Genomic DNA, 26,371 nt, shown 5'->3' with positions numbered 1-26,371 from the left:
TTTCCATTTCAAAATTATCTTGGTGAGAAATGAAACCGTTAGATTTATCAGATTCGGCATAGGAAACGCTTTTATCGCTCCCATTCGACGAGTCTAATTCAAGCTGTCGGGCTTTTTTAATGATTTTTTTTGTTGAAATTTTCCAAGTTGGTTAGCCTTAATAAAGCCATACACAAATTTCTTGAAAGAATCGTTTGACAAGCCGTACGCGTGAAAAGAGCATTTGTTCACATATTCTACCAGTTCTTTTTCTTGCAGCTTTGTAACGATTTGGCGCGGCGTATATTTCGATTGAAAAGTGAAACCTTCGTCAGGCCTACTTTCATTACTCCGAATCTGACCAATATTTTAAGGGATCCTGTCCGCATGATCAATGTGGTTCTATTTATCCCATATTTTTCAGCAACTGATGTTCGCGTTTCAAGTTTTTGTCCGTATGTCTGCAATAGCCCTCTTCACCTTTTCTTCGTCGATTGCATCCTATTTATCTTTCTCTTATAGTTTCTCACCATTTCTTCAAAATAAACATGAAAACAAAATAAAACACAAATAGTAGAATAACAAATTATGTTAGGGCACATTTAACAAATGTTAAATGTACCCCTACTATCAGTCATATGTGCCCCCTTTGCAAAAGTCAAAGGTGCCCCAAAGGTTTTTCATAACATTTGTAATGTTTTTTTTATACTAATGTTTTGATTTAACAAAATTGGCTTTAAAATATTAATAATTTAGGAACAATGCTATCATAATATTATTTCACAATAACAAAAACTTTTTTATTTTGTTCACAAATCTCTTACAAACCTGTAGTTACTCGAAAACGAGTCGAAGCAAAACTACCGAAGTTCATAACGTTTCTTTATATTAATTGAGGCTTCGTTCACCATCCCAAATTTTCTTCTTAAAGGATGTGTTCACACCAAAAATCACAGAGTCAAATGTGCCCGGCTTCAGTTTACCATACTTAATTGTAAGTATTACCGTTATTTTTCAACTATTTTTTCCATTTTGTATAATATTTTTTTTTAAATTGTCCCTCCAGTCTGAACGGGAGGAGATAGACCCCCCTCCCATAATAAAAAATGCTTGTTTTTAACTATACTAATCTGTTATAATGTTTTGTCGCCTGAGTTATCGTACTCTTGACTGTTTTAAAGATGGATTTTGGTAAAGAACAATACATTCGTGTATTTGACAGTAAGACCGAAGTTGGGTTCAAAGGTAACTGGTGTTCCCATAAGAGAACCTGATGCCAAACCTAATCAAATACTTTGAAATATCAAGTGCTCTAATTTTTTTTTATTTTTAAAGATGTAAGATTTGCTCCACTGTTTATAGTGATATGAGCCATGAGATCACCATTAAGAAGCTTTCGATCTTCAATATAGTCATTTTTATAAACCGATACTTAATAGAAGGTTAATTTTTAAAGTTTTCATACTGTAAAATTAAATATGACTTTAGTACGTGTTGACTACACCCCAATATTTTTAGACGGTTTTCTCCTAATCCAGCAACTTTAAAATAAATAAATTGGGTGGCGCGACAGTCCGTTGAGAACCAAGGCCTAGTGACTTACAACTCTCAACCATTCCTGTTTGCGAGTAATGTTGTCAGGAATGGAGGGGACCTAAAGTTTATATGCCGACTCCGAACGGCTAATTTTTGAGAAAGCACTTTTTCATGACAAGAGATACTCTTGGAGAATTTGGCAATTCCTCGCAAGAGGCAATACCCTTGAAAAGACCTTAGATGGCATAGGCAGGGATCGAACCCAAGACCTCTAGCATGACAGTCTAACGCACTAACCATCATGCCACGGGTCTACAATCCAGCAACTTTAGGAAGAAAAAAATCCTCATTTTTTGTGTCTACAAGGTTTTTGGAAGAAACCTACTATTTTATTTTATAGTAATTATCAGAAATCCTTTTTTACCCGGCCCTCCCAAAATTGTTGATTATTTCTAAGTAAACTTACTTATTTAAAATAAGAATAATATTTTCATCATCGAGTGTAAATCATATCCAATGCAAACATACCTTTGAAATTCTTAAAGCAAACAAATGCTTAATTCTACCGTCCGCTAGAGGCCAACCGAATCGCATCCATTTGTCAAAATCCAGATTTCTCCTCCACTATCCCCAATTGGAATGTTGTATTTCTCCAATTAGACGGCGAAATCAAAATCAACACTTCTACAAAATATAAAATTTAAAAACACTATTAATTCAAATTTACAATGTTAAACAAAATATTGAATTTACAGTTCACAACGCCAAACAGTACCAAAAATGTTGAAATTCAAGCAGAATGTCATTTTATGTCACCATTCTCAAATCCACCACACAGCCGGTCCGGTCAGTCAGTTAGTAGAGGCGAATTCCAATTTGCGTTCTTCGCTCGTATTTTTGTTGTTTTTCATCGCTTTGCTTTGTCTAACTTCTTCTTCTTGGTTATTTTGTACTCTTTCTTTTGTGTTACACCTTATTCTTTCTCCTTCGTCATCATCTCACCTTCGGCTTCACCGTTTTCGTTCTTTATATTCTCCGTTATTTCTATCCATTTTTTCGTTTATTACTTCATTTTCATATTCTTTCATTTCCAAAACACTTTTCCCCACCCCGAACCATCGTTTTTTTTGCGCTTGTATTTTGTATTTGTATTCCACTCCACGAGCGGAGCGACGACAACGAGCGCTGCCGGAACTTCGCCAGTTCGCCTCAATGTTGTGAATCGACGTGGTGTCTGCGTTGCGTCTCGCGAGGTTTTTTCTTTCATCTCCCGAAAAGGATGTTAAATGTGAAATTTTGCATTTTTTCAATGTGATTTTCTGATCGAAATTGGAAAATATTTCTAAATAAATTACAAGGAAAATATACCAACAAACAAACAAGGGATTTTCTCTATGACCAAATCTACAATATAGTCTACAATTAATCCATTATAAAATCTATACACAGCAGAGATAGTGTGTATAATTTTTGTTTTTTTTTTTTTTTAAATCAAAAAAGTAAAGTAAAAAGAAAAATCCCTACCCATTTTTGTGTTTTTGAAAAATAAGAAGAAAAAGAGTATACAAGTGCATAAATGAAGTTTTACAAGTGCCGCACAATTTGTCAAGCTTTTTGCTTTTTGTTCGCGTTGCAAAATCCATAAAGTGCGAAAAGAAAGTTAAAAAGAAGAAAATAGCAATTATTCTGAAGTCTTTTTTGTTGTGTACTTCAACTTCGACTTCCGCATCGACCCTGCTCCCGGGAGTCTCGATTCCAGAATATTGATGTATAGCAGGAGTTTTGCATTTGGAATACAATTTTATTGGATTATTGGAAAAAAATATAACTTAACAGATAAAAACTCTACAAAACTCTACAAAATCTATGTAAGTTTATTGTTGTTTAACTTTTTGTTTTAAGTTTGGAAATTGAAAAGTAGAAAAACTCTGACTTTGAAGAATGTGAAAAATAACTTTGCTTTAGGGTGGGACACAATACCTACTTATTTTTCTTTTGGCTCATATTCTTGGTCTTCTTCATTCAGCACCCGCCCGACCCCAACTTTACTATTAACCACCCACTCACCCACTCCGTTGGTTTTGGCTTCAATGGCAAAAACAGAAACAGAAAACACCACATACCCCAACTAAAACCAACCCGAAACCACCTTCATGGAGCATGTCCCATCCTTCTAGCTTCTAGCCTTCTCAGTTCTCATATATCTCCCAACTATCATCGTCGTTGTCGTCGTCGTCAACACCCAATGGGAATATTTTCCCGTTTTTAATACACCATTTACAAAAGTGTATTTATACAGTGGGTCAAAAACTATTTATTGAAAATATCTAAACTTATTCAAAATTCTAAGTAGAATATTTTAAAAATGTTTGACATGTTCTAATTCGCCAAAAGCTTTGTATATTCTATAGCACATGGAAGAAAAGTTTTTTAATACTACAAAAGAACCAAACACTTAGTACCACAAATAAAGGAATCTTATGATTTTTGTAATATTCAAACCCTTATAATGTTCTAGACATGAGCCCGGTCATTGCTCACACGTCACTTATTTCAATAATTATTATTGTTTGAAATCATGATGTTAAATAAATTTGTATTGCGTTGACTCTAACCGGTCCCCACATAATAAAACAGAACCATGATTTTGGGTGTTTGAACAAGTGTTTTTCCAACCTTGTGGATTTTAATTTTTTGACACATTAGGTCGGTATTTCATTCGGTACATCAACACTGCAGGTTTTTAAATTTAATTCGATTGTGCAATAAGATAAACATTAATGTTTATGTTTTTAGTACTTTAATGCAGCTTAGTCCATTTTTCTCTTCAAAAATGATACAAAAATAAGTGAACTGTCAAAAAATGTATCAAACATTGTCTAATTGAAACATAGAACATTCAAATTATTAAACGGGTATAGTTCCAAGCTTGCGTAGCGTAATCTAAACATGAACAGTGATCTTTTCTTTTTCTTAGGACAGTTTAATATTGTTGTTATGTCAAACAAAATTGTTCAAGTGTCATTGATAGAATTATTTGAGATTTTTTTTTGAATTTTTTCGCAACGACAATTTTTAGAAATTGTTAATCTGTCAAGGTCACAATTTTAAAAATACAAATTGTTTTTAAATGATTAAATCACAGTACCCGTGGCATGATGGCTAGTGCGATGGACTGTCATTCGAGAGGTCTTGAGTTCGATCCCTGCCTATGCCATCTAAAGTTTTTGAGAGGAATTGACAAATTCTCCAAGAGTAATTCTTGTCATGAAAAGTGCTTTCTCAAATTTGCCCTTCGGATTCGGCTTAAAACTGTAGGTCCCTTCCATCCCTGACAACAGTACTCGCACACAGGAATGGTTGAGAGTTGTCAGTCACTAGGTCCTAGTTCTCAAACGGACCGTTGCGCCACCCAATTTATTATTTATTATTATAAATCACGAAAAGAATAACGAAAGGTAAATTAAAGTTACTCTTAATTTGCTAGAGAATTTTGATGCTTAAAAAGATATGCATGTTTCAAAACATATCCTAATTCAATTTTTTTATTTTTTTTCAAGAAATTATGAGAATCAAAGTTAAGGAAAAATGATATAACTTCACATTGTTTTAAATCGTAACAAATGTGTACTTCAGGAACAACAAAAGTTGACCATTGTTAACAACAGTTAATCTTAGTTGATATAAACAAAAATTCAAAGCTTTGGATAATGATGCCAGTTCGAAATTCTATGTAAATCTATTTCTATGGCACTTTATTTGTCTTAATTTGAATTTTAAGAAAAACATCAATAGATCAAAAAATGTTTTTAAACATTAGTATTTTTCAATTTAAATAAAGAAAAATGCTCTACTTTAAGTATTTGTTGTGGTTTTAATTTGAAAACCCAATAAATAATGCAAAAACAGTGATTTTGACGTTTGACCAACAATGTGTAGCTGACAATGTGTAACTGTCAATGTACATACTCGTAGATGTCATTATTATAATTATTTCAAAATAGAAATTCAATTTTCTTGGGCTCAATACCTTACCGTGAGTTCAATCAGCGAACTCATATCTAAAATATGTGTACAAAAACAGATAAAACATTGTGATTTCACACAAATGAAGTTCAAACATTTTGGCAACAAAAATGTGTCCCAAAAATATTATTAAGGACATTTTACTGTGCTTCGTTTTGGTTAGAAATTCAAGTTATAAACTGATTTATTGAAAATCACCACCACTACCAAAAAATCTTATCTTGAATATTTTTTGTTTTCTTTTTGGACATTTATTTTTCTGAACAGCTGATTCTTTTATGTCAAAAAATTAATGGAATCATTTCACGGATTTGTGTTCCAATTAAATACAATTTCAAAGACAGATTTTTGATTAAAAAAAATGTGAAGTGAAAAAGAATTTTTTTTTGACATCACAAAAATATGAAGTGATCGCTTAACCAAAGTGTAAAAAAATTCTAATGATAGAAATCAATTGAAATGAGCAAATTTGTTCACAGTCAGTTCTATATATTATTTCCAGGACTATTTTCAATTTTTTCAATAGACTTGACCACCTGTAGGTCAATAAATAACAAAGTATGATCAGAATTCTCTATACAACTTCTCCACTCTTATTTGAACTGTGCAATGGAGAACAATCCTAGAATATCTAATAAATCATAAAAATTCAAAAAATTAGTTTAAAAATATGTTAGAAAATACGGAGATCTCATAGATATCAAAAAAGTGTATAAACTTGCCTCATTTTTTGACGCCTCATTATTTGTATTACGTTCACACTTGACAGATTTGATTGAAATAGAAAAGTTGAAAAGTAAGTCATAAATTACAAAAATAATAATAGAGAAACGTCAAAGAACTCTCTTAAATCAGAGTTTGTTGCGAATTTTGACACAATGACAAAAATCTTCTTAAAATTTCACTTCAGCTTAATACCTTCATCTTTTTATTCTTAAATGATTTTGAAGTTTTACTTAGTATCTTAGCCAGTGTTTGATTAAAAAATGAAACACAAAAACAAACAATTTTGACGTTTGTATTTTGATTTAGTTAGTAAGTATGCTTTTATAATACTAAGATAGAATTTTGTGACTTTTTTAGTATTTAGCCAGGTATGACATTAGTTATTTTTAAATTTAAAATGTATTCCTAAGAAAGGACAAAGCTGTCAATTAAGAGAAAACTCATCTAACTCTAAAAATATTTATTTAACACACTGTATTATATTTTTTTTGCTGCAAAATAAAGGAATACAAACGGAACCAATATGCTACAAATACAATCAAACAAAACGGGCAAACGAGGAAAATTGGGGAACACACTTTGTTCTCTCTCCCTCTGGCTCTCCAAAGCGCATGCATTCAAAAGAAAATATTTCTCTCTTTAGTTAGATCCATTCCATGAATTACCCTACTAAAAATCTTGAATCAAAAAAGGGAATAAAAGCAAAAAAACACTAACAACAAATACAAAAATTCTTCTACATAAACTTCACTTCCTGGTTTCATCCCAAAGGGGGGTGGGGGTGTTCGGTGGTTGAAGGTTGATAGGGGTTGGTGTTACGTTATGTTCTACTACAATTATTTCGTGTTCTACTAAAATATTATTCTTCCTAATGTGAATCCCCCCTAAAACAGGAGTACAGTGCATCCCGTACTTAATCATTTTTAAATCCCATTCATGTTCCCGATATCTATGTCGTTGGTTTCGTTACACCAAATGCGGGTTGGGCTCATTTTATTATGATGAGTTAGGTTTTTATTTTTATTTTTAGATTTCAACCCCATTTTTTGTGGGTTTTTCTTGTCATTTGATGGAAGTGTTTTGATGTTTTGCAGCCAAAAAAAAAAATAAATAAAACTTAACGAGCGTTGAAAATTAAATCCAGACATTCTTCTTTGATCAAGTGTAGATTTTTTTTCATATAGCCTGTCGTATACCTAGAAAAGGAATCAAGACCGACCAATCTATTATTATTATTCAGCAAATACAAATTTTAGTGACGGTCGGTGTTAGGTTGTGGGTTGTTAATATGCAACGAATGTTGTCTGCCAATTGGCGTGTAAATTATTCTTCCAAATAAAAACCTATACCGGCCGAGGTGTATTTCATTAGCTTCACTCTAAAGGTGCCTTAAGCCTACTTAATAGTGCGAAATTGTTAATAATGTGAACTGTGTAATTGCTGCGTAGCGAATTGAATGTGTATGTCAAATGTGGTAGCAAATTATTTTGCTATTTTTTTTTAAAATGTAATTAAGAATTCAACAGTCTGGAGGTCTGTACGTAAATTACAACGTATCTAACATTTGTAGACAAGGTTTTTGCTCATGAGTTAAGATGAACTAAGTTCAAATCTCATTTAAAAATCAATTTACCACGTCACATTTTTGAGATGTTACTTTTTAAAGTAATGTGTCTTTTTTTAGAGGTATTGAACTTTAAGCTGGTAATACTATTTTAATTGACGGCCATTTTGTCAGCTGTCAAGTAATTGTTGGATTGGAATTTCGACACGAATCGATTGATACTGACATTGTGTTCATTTATTTTGAAAATTGAAAGAAAAGTTTGGTAATCGCATATTTTCACTTTAACGACGTGTCTATTCACCTTTAAAATTGTGCGATTTAAAGCCGCTTGACTATTTCTGGAGATATGTAAAGTCGCTAGCTTACGCCGATTGGACATCATTTGCCTAGTTTTTGGAGATAAGCCCCAAATGTTCAAAAAAGGCATAAAAAATTGGACCATCAGATTAGACTACGTTCGAGTCAGCCGTGGTACTTATGAGCCAGAAATCATATTCATATTATAATTCCCGAAAATTATACCTCTAAAAAACACCCTATAATTTAAAAAAATAATGTTGAAAATGTATATTTTTTAAATTTCGATCAGATAGTTAAAATGTATGTCTAAACTTTAAACAGGACTTAAAAGTTTACTCAAACATATTTTTTCAAAACCATGAAATCATCAAATTCAAGGTTTCTCGAAGCTTCATAAAGATAGAAATAAAAACTAATTACAATTTCCAGAAATTAAGTAAAATAATATATTGGTTTCTACTGTATCTTGAAGACAAAGATTGTACTCTGCAAACGTGTCGTTTTCAATCTGACAATACTTTTTTCGGAGTTAGCCTTTTTGACAGTTGTCACTTGATTTATTCTCAGTGTGTTCTGCGATTTCAAAATGAAAAGACTAAAGACAGGGCCTGTTATAGCTTTCATTAGTTTATTATTTAAATTTTTTTGACAGGTTGGCTATAATGGCTGAAACACAAACATGCTTCAGCTTCGGCTTCGCCTGCGTTACGATGGGCATGCTCGAGTTTGCTTTGAATAAAATTTCTAATATGTCATTTCTTAAATGACCCTTCTGTCTTCAGCAGCTATTTTTTTTTTCTCAAAAGTTTGTTTTGATTTTTCGTGCAGTGAAAAATATGAACTTTTAAATCGAAAAAAAAAACGAATTTATCAGCTCATGGAGCAAGAAGTCGCGCAGACGGAGAGACGTTGGTAGGTCCGGGAGCTCGATCTTTTGAGTTCTTCTTCATTTTCTAATAAACAATGGTTATCCCTACAAATGCAAATGTATTTTGTTTGTTGACTTTTTTACAGCTGTTGAGCTGTCAGACAAAGCTAATGTTCAACAAAAACATTACGTTTTTTTGCTTACGATTGTCAAACGAAACGGAAGTCAAAGTTTCACTGTGATAACATTTTTTTTTATAATTAGCGAACACTAAAAGGGTTTTGTATACCTTTTATATGCCAAAGACAGTGTGAGTGTTAGGAAAAGAGGGAAGGGCTGGATAGGAGTTGTCGGTGTACATTGGTTATGAATTCCTGAACATTGCAATGATAGGGAAAAATTAGAGCGTGGCAAGGCGTTCCACATTCGCGTAGTACGGCTAAAAAAAGAATCTCTGTAGTTTATAGTACGGCCGAAGTTGGGCTCAAGGGAAACTGATGGGCATTCCTAGAAGCGCTGGTATTACGGTTAAATTGTTTAAGGGGAGGAATGCAACTGGATATTTTCAGTAGAGCATATCCCGTTAAAATAACGGCGTAAACGAGTTGATGATGTTTATGTCACCAATCATTTTAAAAGCTCTTTTTTGAATAAAGTCCAAAAGGTTTAAATAAGTTACTAGAGCTCAAGCCCACAGATGAGATTTATATTCACGTTTCGGACGTATATAGGCCTGGAAGATTGTAGCCAGATCAGACGGAGAGAAAAAATTCTTGCAAGGTCTCAAAAAACATAAACATCTTGCGGCATTTTTGGCGACATCGCGTATGTAATCGCTCGACAAAAGGTGGTTGCTGATGCACATCCCGATGCAAGTGCCACTCATAGATAGTGGCAAGGAGGGTATATCTCGCTTTAACGATACAAGACAGCATTGCGTAAAAGTCCACACGATTTTTTATTCCCAATTAAACATTGCTGTGTAGGTCGAATTTTTTTGAGCTAATCATATTTTGCCGTTGCAGTTCCACATCCGAAGAGGAGGGTTGTGAGTCTGGAAACGAATATAAAAAGCTGAGAGTGCTATTGTCAGCGAAACAACGTATTTTATTAGAAGTAGCAGACAGGAGATCATCTATAAAAATGAGAAAGACGATCGGAGACAAAACGGAGCTCTGGGGCACACCAGCGTTTATTTTATGAGCTTCAGACTTGAATCCGTCCAAAGCAACTTGAATTGAACGGTCCGAAAAGTAATTTCTAACCCAATGAAGAAAAGATTCGTCAATACCAAAAGCACGCATTTGCGATAAGAGAGCAAGATGCCAGACTTTATCAAATGCCTTTGAAATATCAAGTGCATTAATCTTACTTTCTCAAAAGCGATGTCGATGTAAAGATTTGTTCCACTGTTCGGTAAGATGAACCAAGGGATAACCAGTGGACCTATTGCTACGAAAGCCGTATTGCCGGTCATTAAGAAGCTTTCGTTCCTCAAGATATTTCTTAAGCTGATAATTAATCAGCGTTTCTATGACCTTAGAAAGAAGGGACGTTAGCGCTATCGGTCGGTAGTTTGTGGGAGAAGAAGATTCGCCTTTTTTTCGAATTGGCTGAACAAATGCAGTTTTCCAACTACTCGGAACGAGCCCAGAAGAATAGGATAGATGGAAAAGCTTACTCAGTGGTTTTGCTAGCGTGGAAGAACACCTCTTCAGAATAATAGCGGGATACCATCTGGGCCAGGGGATTTATAAATGTTGAGATCTTTAATAACTATCGCCATAGTCCGAGTACGAAAAAAGATTTTTCCGCGTTCAATAACTGGGGGAGCCATGACGCTATCTGGTAAGGTGGAATTTTCGGCGAAATGCCTTGCAAATAAGTTGGCTTTATCAATAGAGCTAATTAAAGGAGTGTCATTGACGACAAGCGTAGGAATCGATTAAGAAGAAAAATTTCTCAGTTTTTAACGAATGACCAAAAATTCTTACTGCCTTTGCGACATTGCAATATTTTTGACCTTATATTTATCTGTAAAATGTCTTAAAACAACAGGTATAAAACTGGCAGCTGCTCAACTAGTGGGCACATCAACATGTAGCTTCTAATTGGAAAACCCTATAAACTTCTATTTATAAACCCATATTCCTTCAAACTACCTACCACAAAATATGAAACGTTGTCGTGTCCTAAAAAATTCTTGACACATTTTAGATTAAGTGTTAATGGACAACTTAAGACAAACCCTCATTGATTTTAAGATGATTATATTTTTTCAAGAAAAAAACAGAAGTAATTACATACCTCTATCATTCTAATGGAACACCAAGTGGCGTTAAAATATAAAAACTCTTTTTTTTATTCTGTTTTTTTTTTTTTGGTAATCAAAAATAACTACTATATGTTTTTCCGTTTTCAGTGGCACGCAAAATAAAGGCACATTATAGCTTTTGTAGCCTGCCTTAAATGTTAAAGCTTACAGTACCTAAATATGTAGGTACATATTTTTATTTAAGTAAACAGCTTGTCTCATTTTCTGCTTATTATATGGAAGTGATATAAAAATACATAACAATAAAATGTAACACCCACTTCAAAAACATAAAATATAAATCACTAAATATGAAACCCCAACCTACAAAAATAATAATACGTTAGATATTAACATGGGAGCTGTTTGCGTTTGATAATTTTATAGCTAAAATATTGTCGCCAGGGAATTTTTTTGTCCACCCCCAAAGGAGTTGTAAACGGTGATTTTTTAAGAGCTTGAGAACTTGTTAAAAAAAAAACGCATAAAATTTGCAAAATCTCATCGATTCTTTATTTGAAACGTTAGATTGGTCCATGACATTTACTTTTTGAAGATAATTTCATTTAAATGTTGACCGCGGCTGCGTCTTAGGTGGTCCATTCGGAAAGTCCAATTTTGGGTAACTTTTTCGAGCATTTCGGCCGGAATAGCCCGAATTTCTTCGGAAATGTTGTCTTCCAAAGCTGGAATAGTTGCTGGCTTATTTGTGTAGACTTTAGACTTGACGTAGCCCCACAAAAAATAGTCTAAAGGCGTCAAATCGCATGATCTTGGTGGCCAACTTACCGGTCCATTCCTTGAGATGAATTGTTCTCCGAAGTTTTCCCTCAAAATGGGCATAGAATCGCGAGCTGTGTGGCATGTAGCGCCATCTTGTTGAAACCACATGTCAACCAAGTTCAGTTTTTTCATTTTTGGCAACAAAAAGTTTGTTAGCATTGAACGATAGCGATCGCCATTCAGCGTAACGTTGCGTCCAACAGCATCTTTGAAAAAATACGGTCCAATGATTCCACCAGCGTCCAAACCACACTAAACAGTGCATTTTTCGGGATGCATGGGCAGTTCTTGAACGGCTTCTGGTTCCTCTTCACTCCAAATGCGGCAATTTTGCTTATTTATGTAGCCATTCAACCAGAAATGAGCCTCATCGCTGAACAAAATTTGTCGATAAAAAAGCGGATTTTCTGCCAACTTTTCTAGGGCCCATTCACTGAAAATTCCACGTTGTGGCAGATCATTCGGCTTCAGTTCTTGCACGAGCTGTATTTTATACGGTCTTACACCAAGATCTTTGCGTAAAATCTTCCATGTGGTCGAATAACACAAACCCAATTGCTGCGAACGGCGACGAATCGACATTTCACGGTCTTCAGCAACACTCTCAGAAACAGACGCAATATTCTCTTCTGTACGCACTGTACGCATTCGTGTGGTTGGTTTAATGTCCAATAAAGTAAACTGAGTGCGAAACTTGGTCACAATCGCATTAATTGTTTGCTCACTTGGTCGATTATGTAGACCATAAATCGGACGTAAACCGCGAAACACATTTCGAACCGAACACTGATTTTGGTAATAAAATTCAATGATTTGCAAGCGTTGCTCGTTAGTAAGTCTATTCATGATGAAATGTCAAAGCATACTGAGCATCTTTCTCTTTGACACCATGTCTGAAATCCCGCGTGATCTGTCAAATACTAATGCATGAAAATCCTAACCTCAAAAAAATCACCCTTTATTTACAAAAAAAAAAACAGTTAAGAACCTCTTAGTCGAAAAAGCTTTGTCAGAATATTCTTTTCAGAAAACTTTAATAGCTGAGAAGGTAAAGAGTCATTTCTTCCAATTGCTTAAACACTATTAAGAATAATAATTCTAATATTAGTGTTCTTCAGGATATCAAAGAAATACTAAAAGGAGTTTTGAGATATGGAAGCTGTGGGATGTTAATTTGTTTAAATTTACGTAAATCCTTGAAGTTGGTAATGCGGGCTCCGACTGTTCATTTACATATGAAATAATTTATATATTCAAAGACAGAGACAAATAAAAAATAATAATTTAAAAGCTTACCGATTCTTTAAAAACTAACATTAGACCGTACATAACCATCATTTGTTTTTTTAAGAGCTTGAGGATTTAAAATAATAGTAAAGGGTTTCCCAATTTGGACGGGTATAATAAAACTTTATTATTGAAATGAGTGTTTTCTGCCATTTCTAGTTAAAGTCCACCGACTTAGACTTTTTCTTGTGGGGTTATCTAAGTCACAGGTCTATCCGAATAAGCAGCAAATCATTACACCCCTCAAAGACACAATAATCAATCTCCATCGGTCAAAATCAGTTTGATATTTCGCCAAAGTCTTTGAAGACTGGGAACTTTCGAAAACCTTTGATAACACCGTTACTTGGAAGTTTTCAAAAATTAAGGAATTTGTTCCAATTTCTGACTCACCCAACATAAATTGAATTTTCTTGTGTATGGTACCTTAAGCAAGAATAACTTGAGCTGAAAATGAAGAACACTTAAAGTTTTACTTTGTTCATCAAACACAAAAAAAGGGCTGGGATGCGACCCACACTGATAACTTCCCATCGATTTGTCTTGCTGAAAACTTTGTAGGTTTTCCTGTTTTGTAAAAAAAAAGGTGTCAGATGAATTATTCTTACAAATTTAAAAACTACCAACAATACTTTGCATATAATGAAATAAAAATAAAAAATTGTATTTCTTATTTAAACAAATACAAATTGGATGAATGAAATCAATTTGAAGTCAATATCTTCTATTGTTCAAGAGATATCGAGAACCAAACATCAATGTTTACCAAATTTGCGTACTATTTTTTGTAGATTTTATTTTTTTTTATAAAAAAGCGGACTATTGGATTTTTATAAAAAGAATTTATAGTCCGGTCAATTTAGACAATTGAAATAAAAAAAATTCCGACAGAGCCAAATTTCGGTGGAGACCTTGGGTTTACCCTAAGGAATAAAAATTGAAAAGTCCCCATCAATCTCATGCGAGCTTAAAATTCGGGGTCAAAGGTCAACATTTTAGGTTTTTTGGATTTTTCTCAAAAACGGTAAGTTTTATGACAAAAATATTTCAGACCGAATTTGTAAATCTTAAAATTCTCTACAAAAATGGTCCTAATGATTTTTTTTTTAAGTATCACCGTTGCTGAGACATCGCGATTGTAAGAGTTATGTTCAAAATAATATGATATGTTCAAATGAATAAGTTGTTTCTTCATCAAAATCACATGAATCTCCCTCTGTTGTATTCAATTGAACATTTGAGCAAGACAGACCTTGGCAATTGGTACACGCTAGAGAACACTCTTACCCGACTTTTCTACAGCCGCATTTGGCACTACAACCTTTCTTGCAATTGCAAAAAATAGCATTAAAAAGTTTTTCTGGAGCAGGGTGGTGTAAAGTTCGAATCGGTTCCAAAATATTATTTATAAATTTCCAACCCCAGTCTTCAGGGTTCAGTTGATTGCCTTGCCACGTCTGAACTTGATAGTACACTCGATACAAGTGTTGAATAGCAGATGCAGATTCAGGAATATCGTTATTTACATCCTCGAACATTCTACCAGGTGCGGGTACATAGAATTATCAAATACACAAGATTGAATATCTTCTCGAAGGATTTTTGCCGCAGCTTTCAAAGTTATCAGTCGTTTTTCTTTTTCATCCAAGTTTTTATTAGACCAAGCTTGACTTAAACTGTCTTGACAATTGTCTACAAAACAGATAAATGTTAATTTTCCAGGCTTCTCAGTAATAATAATTCTACGACCATACTTTGACTTCAATCGTACTTTTATAATTTTGTTATCTAAAGCTACATTTTGACAAACATTCTTTAATTCGTCAATCGTAAACTGGAAGTCGTCACTACTTTCGATGAATTTAAAAATTTCCTCCATCGCAGAGTTCACATCCTTGTTTTGGGGATGCCCAATTTTACCGCCAGTATTAGGTCTCAGGAAAGATTTGTAACAACTGTCATGGTATTTAGCATCAGAAGCTATTAAATCACACTCAAAATTAATACGTGCAATGACAGCTTTTGATACGTCATCAGAACGATCTATAGCTAATTTCAAAAGGGATTCTTTAAAGTTAAGTGCAGAAACTTTGTAATTTTTTCTTTTTCTTTCTCTCAGCCTTTTCATCTGCTTCATCACCACAAAATAAACAGTTCTCTTTAAAACAAAAGCTGGATTCGCTTACTCGCGCTCTAGTACGAGGTGGACTTACTTTTGAACTACTGGCTTCTTCATTTTCCCGTTGTCTTTTTGCTGCAGAGATTGAACTTTTCTGGGTGTATGCTTTTCTGCAATCCACGTGTATTGTGACGGACTTTTCACTTCTTAAATACTCAATAAACTCATCATTTCTCGCAACACTTGCATCGATTAAAGTTTGCATTCCACGACTAACCACAACAGTTTCATCTTCAGACAAAAGTTACTTGCAAATAAAACAAAATTGTGACATTTTTTTTAAAATATTGATCAACACAGACTCTAATAGTCAACGCTTCTAATAAATACGGTATATTCACTAGAACAGAACGTTTAACAATAAAAGAAGCAGGTATAAGAACGACACGAATATTTATGTATATATGGGGCAAATATGTGCATATTATTTTGAACATAACTATTACAATCGCGATATCTCAGGAACGGTGATACTTAAAAAAAAAATCATTAGGACCATTTTTGTAGAGAATTTTAAGATTTACAAATTCAGTCTAAGGTATTTTTGTCATAAAACTTACCGTTTATGGAAAAAACTAAAAAAACCTAAAACGTTGCCCTTTGACCCCGAATAACTTTTTAAGCTCGCATGGGATTAATGGGTCTCCAACAAAATTTGGCTCTGTTGGAATTTTTGTTATTTGACCACTATTTTTATGTCTGAATTGACCGGACTATTACAGAATTTCGAAAACAATATTTTCTGTGAGATGAGATCACTTTCAATAAACTATTTTTAGTTTTTAAAAACATGTTAGTAAATTTTTACAAAATTTTGTATTGTTTTTTTTTTTAAGGTTTATATTTATTTTTTTTTAGGAAAACTGTCAATTCAATTTTTGTCAAAATTTTCCCGAATGTTTTTTTGTAAGATAGAATTAGTTTGAAACCAATATTTTTTATTTTATATTTGAGTCGAAAACCAATTTTTACAAACTTTTATAAAAAAAACTGCTAATTCAATTTTTTTAAAAAATTTTCCGAATATTGGCAACAATAGTTATTATAAGATAAAATTAAGAAGAAGCCATATTCTAAAATTTTTGTAAAGATATTTGAGTCAAAAATCAATTTTTACCAACTTTTGTGAATTTTTGTTAGATTTTTATTTTTTATAAAAAAACTATCTATTCGATTTTTCTTAAAATATTATTGAATGTTGACAACAATATTCTTTAAAAAATAAAATTAGTTTAAAGAAAATGTCTCAAAGTTTTGAAAAGATATTTAAATCGAAAATCAATTTTTATCAATTTTTTTTTTGGGTTTTTAATTGTTTGTAAAAAAATCTGTCAATTCGATTTTTCTCAAATTTTATTGAATGTTGACAATATTTTTTTTTTTAATAGAATCAGTTTAAAGACAATATCTGAAAGTTTTGAAAAGATACTTGAGTCAAAAATCAATTTTTACCAACTTTTATTAATTTTTAAGGTTTTTTTGTGTACAAAAAAAACTCCCAATTCAATTTTTCTCAAAATTTGACCAGATGTTGAAAACGTTATTCTTCGTTACACAGATTTTTTGGAGATAAAACCATTTTTTGTTCGTAAAATTTTCGAGGTGACAAATTTTTTTTATTGTATTTATAAAAAATCGTTAATTGGAATTTTGAGGCGACTTTGCATTACCGCAGCACGAATCATCTTCTGAGTTTTTTTGTACAGTTAGCTAGAAGTCTCCATAGAACATGTTTTAAATATTAAGGCGAGGGAAACAACTTTAAGTCATAGAAAAAAATATTTTCTTTTTCGGACTTAACCCTACTTTGTTTGAGCCTAAAACAAGTTGTTTTGAAGTGCTAACACGGCGCGGCGTACTAACAACTAGGTATGTAAGGGCAACCCCCCTCCTTGGGTTCACTATAGGATTTGGGGTGGCGTTCTGATATAGAAAACCACACACTCAATTTGTTTGAGAGTCCTTACTGCATCTTTTTGCATTATTATCAGTGTAAAAAAAATATTTGAAGTCGATATCTCTAAAGGGGACCAAAAAACGTTGCGAACGTACGGACGTACAAACACACGCACGCACAGATATCTCTCTAAAAATCTTTTATTTTGACTAAATAAATAAATAAATTGGTTGGCGCAACAGTCCGTTGAAAACTAGGGCCTAGTGACTTACAACTCTCAACCATTCCTGTGTGTGAGTACTGTTGTCAGCGATGGAGGGGAACTACAGTTTTAAAGCCGATTCCGAACGGCAAATTTGAGAAAGCACTTCTTCATGAGAAGAACTACTCTTGGAGAATTTGTCAATTCCTCGCAAGAGGCAGTACCCGTGAAAAAACTTTAGATGGCGTAGGTAGGGATCGAAACCAAGACCTCTGGCATGACAGTCCAAGGCGCTAACCATCATGCCACGGGTACTACTTATTTTGACTCTAGGGACCTTGAAACGTCGAGATGTGTCAAAATTTTCAAATTGACAAATCAGACCGATTACAATAACTTCATATGGGAGGTAAAAAAATCAAGACTACATTTTGGTCTAAGGTTTAAGGTCTAAACATGAATAATATTTTAATTTACAACCACGAATTAGGTTGGTGTACTTTTACATATTTTTAAAAATGAGTAAGCCTATAAAATTACATTTAAATGTTATCGTTTAGTCTTAAAAAAATTAATATTTTTTACTTTGTTGGGCTTATTTTTAATGAACCTATTCTAGGAGTATTCACAAAAAGCACGTCTTTAGTTACACAAAGGGTTTTAATTGCGTTTCTACTTAGTACATGTAAGACTACAAACAAACATACACGTGATCATCATGATTGTATGGGACGTATTTATGTACGTATAATAAAAATGAATCATTTCGCTTATCATAGAACCTTGGAATAACGTACATAGGTACCCTACGTAGCTATACTTGAACGCATGAAGTTTTTGCTATAAAACTACAAGATTCATAAAGGTTTCTATAGCTGTTTGAAAAGAACTTATTTAAAGTAATCCGATTGCATTAAGAAGGTTGCTACATATTTGAAACTTGTATTAATTCACTAGTTAACAAAATTAAGTTTTTTTTTGTTTGTTGCTAATTCGAAACTAGTTTTTAAAATATACCTCTTTAAAAAATATTGAAGACATCCAAAGACGGTATTTTTGGCTTTTAACAATGAATTGTAAAGGGTGCTTTTTTAGACTTGTGGTTTCAAAGTTGAAATAAAACGTGTATAGGCAAATGTTATGGCCAAGATTTTATTATTAAGGTTTGTCATTATATTTTTTAAATGATTTGGGCAAGTTGCCGCCGCCGCGGTTGGCTTAAATAAATTTCAGCCAAAAGGTACAATTTTCGACTACTTTTTGCAGCAATACGGCCCGTATGTCAGCAATAACGCACCGATAATTCTCTTCTAAGTCGTCGAAACCCGTCTCGGGATTTCCTGCGTAGACGATCTTGAAAGCTCAAATCGAGATATTGAGCTCACTAAAAGTTTTTTTTCAACAATTGATTGTTTCGCTCGAAACGAATTATTATTTTGGTAAAAAAATTGAACGATTTGCAAACGATGTTCAGAATTAAAAACGCCAGTTATTGCTGTTATTGGTTTTCATCATTGAACATTTGTTTAGGAGATTTTTAATATGAATTAGAGAAATTTTGTATACTAACAAAAATACATAATTTAATCCAGAACTTTTCTTTAAGTTCATTGTTTATTTTTTTAATGATGGAATCATTTTCAGTAAAAACAGCTGATTGTTGATTTCATATCTGGGAACAAATGTAATTGTTTCACTGAAAGCCATGTACTTTTCTTGTATTCATACCTGTCAGTTTGAATTTCAATGATCATCGACTCTAACCTGAAATCAGAAAACATTTGTCCAATGACAGAAATTTTGAATAAATGTTATGGCCGAAACACAAACACGCTTTAGTTTCGGCTTCGCCTGACGTTTACGAGTTCAGGCATAGTAATTCATTGTACCAACTCGCTTTTTAATTTCATGTGGTTAAAACTTTCCGTGAATAAGCACATCATTTACTATTGTTTTCTTTATCGGACAGAGTTTCAACTTCTCAGGAATTTGATGCTCTGCCTGACTTCATTCAAAGAATTGTCTCCCTGTATTCTTACACTGAAACCGTTATTACGGGCGATTTCAATGTTCACAATTCTTTGTGGCTTCGCCATTCGGACCAGAAAACGCCCGAAGTAATGTGTGCTGAGATTTTTGCTGAGTTTAACCATCTTACTCAGCTTGTCAATGAGCCTACTCGTATATCAGACGTTAACGGCCGAGCAGGAAATACACTTGACTTGCTTCTCACTTCTGATCCTGATGAGTGCAGATATGATTTCTAGTATGATTCCGGAAAAGTTTAAGTAAGCCAGGAAGACCTGCAACGCCTATATTCGAAGGAAATTTGTACATGACCAAAAATTACAGCGAAAAATACTACAATATCCCAAAGGCAGCAAGAATTTTTGGTCTTTTGTAAAAAACATAAGGAATTTTTCCTCTTCGTAAATGATTCTATGGGACAAATCTTTTTTCGTAGTCGAACTATGGCGATAGTTATTAAAGATCTCAACATTCATAAATCCCCTGGCCCAGATGGTATCCCGCTATTATTCTGAAAAGGTATTCTTCTGGGCTAGTTTCGAGTAGTTGGAAAACTGCATTTGTGTAGCCAATCCCAAAAAAAGGCGAATCTTCTTCCCCCACAAATTATCTTTAGCTTTTCACAACCCTGTTCTTTGAGTTTGGATTTTCAATGGCAAAGTACGATAATCTTACTAAATTCTGACCTAGGTTTCCTTACTTTACTTTAGTTGGCGCTACAGCGCATTGTACTCCTGGGGCTCAAGTAATAACTTTCCTCAGCTTACTCGATCTCTAGCTTGTTTCCTCCAGTTTCGAATACCAAGGTGACGTGCATAGGTCTCAACTTGATCACTCCACATGAGGCCTGCCTCTGCTTATTGTTCCCTCAGGCTTGGCGTTAAATACCTTACGGGCTGGAGCTTCGATGTTCATTCGCTTTCTTCTTCATTTTCTTCGCCTCAGACTTGACATTACAGTAAGCACCCTTTACTGCTCGTTTGGTTCTTCCCATAATGTAGATGTCATCTGCATATCCAAGATATTGGTTGAATTTTTGAAAAATGAGGCCACTTGTATTGGCGTATCTTTCAAGAACAATATTGAAGCAGCTACATGACAGCGCATCGCCTTGTCGAAGTCTCTTCCAATCCTGATAAGTCGTATCAGTTTGGTAGGGATACCAAAACTCAACATGGCACGTAATAGTACGTTCCTGTCTACACTGTCATAAGCTGCTTTAAAATCGATAAAAAGATGGTGTGTTTCGATGTTACGTTCTTGGTTCTTTTCTAGGTTTTGGCGTAGATTGAAAATTTGATCGATGATAGATTTTCCAGGCCTGAAGCCACACTGGTAAGGGCCAATTAGTTCGTCAGTAAATGGCTTCAGGCGTTCACATAATACGCTGGACAAGATGTTGTACGCGATGTTTAAAAGGCTAATGCCTCTGTAGTTGGCGCAGAGAAGGCGGTCATCTTTTTTATAGATCGGGCCGATGGTGCTTAAGTTCCGCTCGTCGGACATGCTTTCTTCCACCAAATTTTAGTAACTAGCTGGTGCATTGCATGCACTTACCAGAACTGCTCCAGCGGACTTAAAAAGCTCCGACTGCAGACCGTCACCGGCCGCTTTGTTTGACTTCAGCCTGGTGATGGCTTGTTTGGTCTCACTCTGGTCGGGTGGGTGGAACTCTAGATCGTCAACCAAATGGATTTGAGGTGCCTGCTCGCTGGCGGAATCGTTGACTTCATCACTACTAAGCAGCTGGTTGGCTTTGTTTGCCTGAGCACATTCATAGTCAAACTAGGGGTTCCTTGGTGGAGGCTGTGAGAAACTTAGCACCTCTTCTGCAGCATGATGGATTGTTTGCAAAGCTGCTAGTGGGTCGTCCGTTGTAGGCTTTCTCGGAAGCTCTAGGAATACTCGTCCTGCTGCAGTCTTACAACGTTGAATCTTCTCCTCCAGGTTGTTGTTCGCATAAGAGCTTCCACGGATATTCGTACCCTCAGTTTAGCACCAACTAGGTAGTGGTCGAAATCTATGTTGGCTGATCTGTACGTACGAATGCCAAGTATGCTAGAGGAGTGTCTTCCGTCATTAGCACCATGACCGATTTGGTTGCATGTTCGATCATCGGGGGACCGCCTAGTACCTTTGTGGATATCTGGGCTAGAGAATCTGGTGCTACTCAACACCATTTCTCGGCTAGGAAGTCGATAAGCCTGAGTCCGTTTCCAGAAGTGATGTCGTGTAGGCTATGTCTTCCGATTGACCTACCAGAGACGCCTTCTTTACCAGTTTTGGCGTTAAAATCTCCCAGTAGAGTTCTAACATCGTTTTTGGGACATTGCTCAAACGTTTTGACGTGGAGCTCATAGAATTCTTCTTTGGTATTGTCATCCTTCTCTTCCGTCGGGGCATGCGCGCTGATAAGGCTCAGGTGGTGGAATTTGGCCTTAATGCGGATTGTCGTTACTCTTTCGCTTACTTCCCGAAAGCTTAAAAACTCTTTGCCTTAGTTTCCCTCTGACAGCAAAACCACATCCAAATAAGCGCTTCCTCCTATCGAGTAGACACTTTCCATAGTAGATATCACAGGCTTCAATCTTCCTACTGCCTGGTCCATTCCATCGCATTACCTGGAAGGCTGTCACATCAACTTTGATTTCGTTGAGGGCATCGGCAAGCTGCTCTGTTTTGCGTGGTCGGTTGATTGTACGCACATTCCATGTACATACACGTAAATCGTTGTCCGTTTTTCGTTTGCGGTGCGGTTGGGGGGGGGGGGGGGGTAAACATTATAACTCCGTTCATCCGAAGCTTTCATCACACTTTTAAATTTCCTTTCATGACCGGCTTGTGAGGCCTGCGCATGATCGTTAGAGCTGGTTCTTTAAAGCGATATCTTTCGCACCTACTTCCTTAGAAGGAAACGCAGGTGAAAAAGCTCTGGATCCAATGTTCGTCGTTAGTTCACCTTTCGGTTATCCAGCGGGCACCACTAGGAAGTGACGAAACGATTTCGCACCACCTGACCTAGACAATATTATTAAATGCGGAATCAAAAATCTAGTACAATTTAATACATCGACAAATCAATGCTGCCTACTGTTGTAATGGCATAATTTACCACCTTTGCCACTATCCATCAGGTGGCACTCGCATCAAGGAGTCCTTCCATAAAAGGTGATTTGCCAAAACCGCCTCTTTAGATCTTTGGGTTTCCTAAAGCGATCTGGCTATTGTAAATAAGACTTTTATACGTCCTAAGCTTGAGTATAATTTCCATCTCTGGGCTGTGGGTCCTGCAACATCCTTAAGTCTCTTGGACAATTTTGAACGTAGAGCATTCAAATTGATTGGTGATAATATCATCGTGGTATCATTTACGTCCCTTGAACACCGTCGTTAAATTCCTTATCTCACCATTTTTTACCGTTACTTTTATGGTTTATGCTCCAGAGGAATAAATGTATTCTTCCTCTCAAGAAATTCAACCGTAAGGCTCGTTTCACACTACACGGTTTTGACCGTACGGAAAAAAACCGGCGACATTTTGTTAGAGGCGCGAACAAGACCATATATGCTTTCATATTATACGGTCACGGCAAAATGCCGGCGCCGCTCCGGGTAGCAATCGTCTACTTCCACTACAGTATACGGCTGCCGGACGGCTCGATAAGCTTAGTGGCGTACATGACGAAATGCATGTTTTCACATCGTGCGGCAGAGTTCGATCAGCCACTTCAAGACGCGATTACTTGTGATAATAAGCACTATAACCCAGCATATATCTTGTTTTACCGTACAGTTAAAACCGGATCAATGGCTAATTACACATTGATCCGGTTTACGCCGTCCGGATTTTTGTACGGTCAAAACAGTGGAGTGTGAAACGAGCATAATACTCGCGCCTCCAGGAATGTTAATGAGTTTACCCTCGAGTCCAATTGCGGTCGAAGTGTCAAGTAAAAAGAGATCTGTTCTTTAGCCGTACTACGCGAATGTGGAATGCTTTATCATACTCCATATTTTCCAATCATTGCAATATTAAGGAGTTTAAAGCTAATGTTTATCGACACCTCTATTTAAAGCCTCCCTCCATATTTTAATGCATAATAACGGTACTATTTCCTATTATTTTACTCACAAAATTACAACTTTAACATTTATTATTTTGTGAAATCCATATGACTTCTGAACTTCTGACATTTTAAAGTGATTGGCCAGTTTATATTTCCGTGATTTCTAAGAATATTCTGAGAAGGCTAACAAAAAGGAGAATAAAATGCAAACAAAGTTCTACGTCTTGAAGTCAAATGAGCTTTGTTTTACTTTTGGAGAATAATTTAGAAATTTAATCTTTAAAATTCTATTCTCAAATTTCGCTAATGTTATAATTAGAAATATAAACTTGCCAAATAGGTCCGTTCTGCAGATTAAGGTTTGTTTGTATTGATTTTTTTTTCACCAACTGTCACTTTTAAGACGTGTTCAGACGCATCGCTGTTAATAAAAGAGACTAAAAACTTTACCACTAATGAATTTTTAGAAGATTTCTATTTTAGTGTTAAGTTCTTCCAGTTTTCGGAAATTTGTTATTCCTCTCTGAAAGTAGGAAAATACGACATCGATTTGTTCTTTAAGGAATAAAATCAAACAAAAGAATGAAAACTCCAAAAAATTAAGTCCATGTTGTTTGTGAACTCTCTTTAGTAAAAAACTTATTTAAATTAAGAACTTCCTAGAAATCCACAAATAAACCGAAGAGGTAACTTGAAAACAATGACGATTGCATTAGTAACTCCTTTTATAGTCTTTTCGACACAATCCTACTCATTTTAAAAGCAGGCTGGGCACCTATTTCCATTATGGATAACTATAATCTTATCTCATTTCAATAAACAAGAAATAAAATTCAATTCAAAAATATATCCTCACAAACGTCTGCACGAATGCAGCTGTGAAAAAAAGAAGAACTTCTCGAATATTGACCATGGTAAGTTGTATATTCATTCAAAAATAAAACAAAATCTGCCACAACAACAAAATAATAAACAGAATCCCACAAATCTAGTCCAATGACTTGAAACTGCCCCAACAAAAAGATTCGTGCCTCTCCTGGTGCTGGATGCTGGTGTGTTTGTGTGATGCATAAGCATCAGCATCACCATCAGCATTATTACGATACCCTGTGAGCTATTCAATTCATGTCGAGAGCAACGATTAAAAACGACGACGGCGAACGACGACCGACCGACGCACAGTGGGGCAGAAGCACCTTACGAACGGCGATAATTGTAAATGTTTTTTGTAGATTAAACTAAAATATATTTTTCGAAAAGTTTTTGATGTGTTTAATTTAAATTAAAGTTAAAAACTAATTTAAAACATTCTTACATAATTTTTGGGTCAAAGTTATATAAAGTTGAAGTTTTGAGAGCATTTGTACAGCATCATTTTGATTTAAGATAAAGCAGATTTTAATATCTAAAAAAAAATAAGATAACAAAAATATTTTGCATGAATTGTTGCATATATATGTGCATATGTATATAAATATATATATGTGTATGTATATATATATATACATATATACATACATATATGTATATATATGTACATATACACAGAAGTGAGCATAACTGTCGAACTCTTTGAGGTGGTAGGTGGACCCAGGGTTTGTTCCAGAAATTCTGCAGTTTTTTTGTCACCTGCAGCTCTAAAATTCATTTGAGCAGCGAAAACAAGCTCTTCTGCAGATTTATCTCGAAGATCAGCTACTCTTTCGCGTTTTCTTCGCTTACTCAAAAGATCAAAACTAGTCTGAGGGCGTCCAGGGGGTAGTGAATACATTTTAAATTTAATGTTTTGACGAAGCCAGTGTGATTCTTTTTTATCAAACACTGTCCTCGTACTGTGGCTTTTCTTCCACTTAGATTTAAGATCAAATTTAAATCTAACTAATTCTTTTTTTAGATCTGACACGTGATTTTCAGAGCAATTTGTCTTTGATATTCAGAATGTCTCAATATCTTCAAACTTTTTGACAATACTCTTAAATTTACTATTAAAAAAGATTTCGCAGAGTTCCTGCTTTTTGCAGGAGAAAATATCCATGTTGAGACCTTAAATACGATTGAACTGAGTTAAGAGAACCATACTTATAAACACAAAAAAATTAAAAAAAAATATTTTAGGCAAACATTTTTTACTTTTAAATTCAGTCCCGAAAAATAAAAAAATTAAACTAAGAAAAACACTTTAAATTTTGTTTTAATGTTTGCCTAATAAAAAATTACCGTTATTTAAAAAATAAAACGACTTTCTATTGTTCATATTACATTTTCTTTTTAATTTTATTTGATAATCGAGTAAAAACTAATGTTATTCAAAGAACATACCTGGTTTAACAAAATCTTTGCAAAAAAATTGTATACACAATTAATTTTCACTTTAATAATAAATGCAACTTATTTTGATGTATTTAGTACAGATCACTATTTAAGCTAAACTTTCAACTTTGATGCCGAGCAGTACAGTGATAGAACAGCTAATTGAACAAAAAATCCTATATCATATGAGGCATATTATCAGTTAATATAACAGTTATTTTTATTGAAGTTTTTCACACATAAGAAACATGACTTCTCGCCGCTCTCGCCAATGAAACAGCCCCACAGTGCGACGCACGGCA

General features: G+C 34.5%; 1 protein-coding gene across 6 annotated transcripts in view; it reads left to right on the top strand.

Moving 5' to 3' along the window:
- Window positions 1–2,741: 2,741 nt before the first annotated feature.
- Window positions 2,742–26,371, top strand: part of LOC129948388 (uncharacterized) — a 200,721-nt gene continuing 177,091 nt past the window's right edge. For all 6 annotated transcript variants that reach the window (XM_056059378.1, XM_056059374.1, XM_056059377.1 and 3 more), the window contains exon 1: window positions 2,742–3,383. The gene's annotated coding sequence lies outside the window, so the exon portion shown is untranslated. The remainder of the gene's footprint in view (window positions 3,384–26,371) is intronic.

The sequence above is a fragment of the Eupeodes corollae genome, chromosome 2, assembly GCF_945859685.1.
Source record: "Eupeodes corollae chromosome 2, idEupCoro1.1, whole genome shotgun sequence".
Classification (NCBI taxonomy): Eukaryota; Metazoa; Arthropoda; class Insecta; order Diptera; family Syrphidae; genus Eupeodes; species Eupeodes corollae.
The sequence above is the reverse complement of the archived record's forward strand: the minus strand, read 5'-3'. Positions and strand labels throughout refer to the sequence as shown.